At 47.5% G+C, this 2,500-nt stretch overlaps 1 pseudogene; it reads right to left on the reverse strand.

Moving 5' to 3' along the window:
- Positions 1-2,500, reverse strand: part of LOC142920990 (28S ribosomal RNA) — a 10,625-nt pseudogene that overhangs the window by 4,216 nt on the left and 3,909 nt on the right.

The raw sequence follows: 2,500 nt of genomic DNA on the forward strand, positions 1-2,500 counted from the left end.
TCCTCATCTTTTGCAAACACGAGGTCAGGCTTTCTCATCTCTCCCGTCTCGGATATGAACCGTGGCTCTTTGTATACAGACCAGCCCAATCTAGCCGCTTCGTCTGCCAGAATGTTACTGATCTTGTTATGTCGCGCAATTCTTGCTTTCTGTACTGCAGGACATTGACCGAGAATGTGCGAAAGGGACTCGAGTCTGGCAGAGCATTTCCTGCAGGAACGTAAGGCCCCATCTCTGCCTCTGTTCAAGCTTTCTCTTGTTGGGTAAATATTTGCCCTTAGTTGTAGTGCTGCGATAAAGAAGCATTGTTTAAAGCCGCACCATGGCCTCAACCAAGCATTACTGATTCTATCATGCGCAAAGTTTACAATGCCCCTTCCTTGAACCGGCTTTTCGCACCATCTCTGAAATTCATGCTCCCTCCAATCGCAGGGTCTCGGATATACAGGTTCTTTTGACACCGAGTCCCTGATAACGAATGTTGGGATTGCATCACTGTCACCCCCTGCTCGTACCCACAAATTACGGTATTCTTCCTCCATACCATGCGAGGACACAATATTACGGGTGATAGCATCGGACGAGTTTGCTATACGTTGCAGCCTTCTAACTTGAACCGAAGGGATTGTTTTTTCCAGTTTCAAGATGGCAAGGCCTCCGTCTCGGGCTCTGGCATATAACAGTCCATCACAAGTTGAAGCGGGAAGGTGGAGCCATCCTTTAACCGCCTTTCTAATCTCTTGGTCCAACCCACGGAGAGTTGATTGCTTGCAGTCCGAGTGGTCTGCAGGATATAACAATCTGGGTAGGGCATAGGCATTGAGTAGTTCAACCTTCTGAGTTGGCTTCAGAGGCGCCTCATCGATTTTCGAGATCCATGTCTTTAGCTGACAATGTAGATCAGGCTGTATAGTGCCAGTCCAAGGGCCAATTTTCAGACCAAGGTATTTCGTTGATTCATCAGGTTGGATCATATGGACATCTTTATTTTTGATAGTCCATGGGTCGCAGTTGTTCACCGTATATGAATCTTTGGTTGGGCTTATCATGAAGCCCTGGCACTTTCTGGCCTGAACCTCCAATCCCGATAGCCCACAAAATGATTCCAAGATCGCTAGATTGGCGGCCATACCAACCCAAGATTCGCTCACCAACACCAAATCATCAGCAAACGCAAGAGCTGTCACGTGGTCGGTATCAATGGAGTACCCAACTCCGTGTGACTCTAGGGTGCATATCAAAGGGTCCATGGCAAGATTGAAGAGCAGGGGTGACATGGGGTCACCCTGTTTGACACCAACACGTATGCTAATTTCTCGAGTCGACTCGCCATTGCTTTTGAACGAGGTCGTACACCGATCGTAGGCGTTCTGGATGATGCCCACCACGTGTTCATCTACTTTCTTGTGCCTTAACACCCATAAAATATGAGCATGCGAAACCGAGTCAAAAGCTTTCGCTATGTCGATGAACATGACAGCCAACGGCCTGTGCAATTTCTTAGCGTGTCTCATAAGGTCCTGTAGCACCTTAAGATTTTCAGAGCAGCCAGATGCCGCTATAAAACCACGCTGCCTTGGGTTTAAGGGACAAGCACGAGCAAGACGTGCAGTCATTATTCTGGAAAATAATCTCAGAATCATTGAACCAATCGTTATTGGTCTCCAGTTCCCCAATTCTTTCAGCTTTTCATCATCCATAACCTTAGGAATAAGAATCGTCCTATTCTTTTTCAACTCTTTGGGAATAATTCCTGTAATCATCCATGCATTAAATAGGGCTGTCAGTGTCCGACCCTCGGGGTCGGCAGCACAGATTGCAGCCCTTGTTAGGCCATCTGGCCCAGCTGCTGACGTTGGTTTAATGGCCCGTATGGCAGTCTGAACTTCCTCCACCGAAATTAGGGGCTCAAAGTATTCGTTATTTGCAACACCTGATGACTTAAATTGGCCCAGGCCATTGAATGGCAACACCTTCTCCCATTTTTCGCAGTAAAAACGATATACATCTGCGTTCGGGATTCGGCATTCATGACGTTCAGTGCCATCCAGGACTAAGGACGCAAGAAGAGAGCGGTTCTTAAAGAAGAGCTTCTGGTGCTTCATGAAGCTTCCTCGTTTTTCCGCTCTCTTCTTCATCCAAGATCGTGTGGGTAATATCCTGGGTTTAATAATGTCGTTCTCGGGTTTTGAACGTTTGCCTTTGTTTTTCACCAATCTCATCGGACAAAGCATCAATGCTGTGGCAGTTTCTACGAGGGCATCATGTTGGCCCTCGCCGTTAAGCCAAGCCTTTATTGCCTCCATTGCAGGCTTTTCCAGGGTCCCAGAATTCTCATTCGTAAGCCGCTCAGCTGCTTGAGCGAGTATGGATGAAGTCCCCGTTGTTACATTTGGTGGGGGAGACAATGTCTCAAGAGGCCTAGAAGAAAAATGTAAGCTGTCTGACATGGGGGCCCCTGTCTTTTTACTTAGGTCCCGTCTCTTGTCAGAGACTTGCT

The sequence above is a fragment of the Petromyzon marinus genome, unplaced genomic scaffold (assembly GCF_048934315.1).
Source record: "Petromyzon marinus isolate PM22_M1 ecotype Great Lakes invasive population unplaced genomic scaffold, UKy_Petmar_22M1.pri1.0 PM_G_Scaffold_78, whole genome shotgun sequence".
Lineage (NCBI taxonomy): Eukaryota > Metazoa > Chordata > Hyperoartia > Petromyzontiformes > Petromyzontidae > Petromyzon > Petromyzon marinus.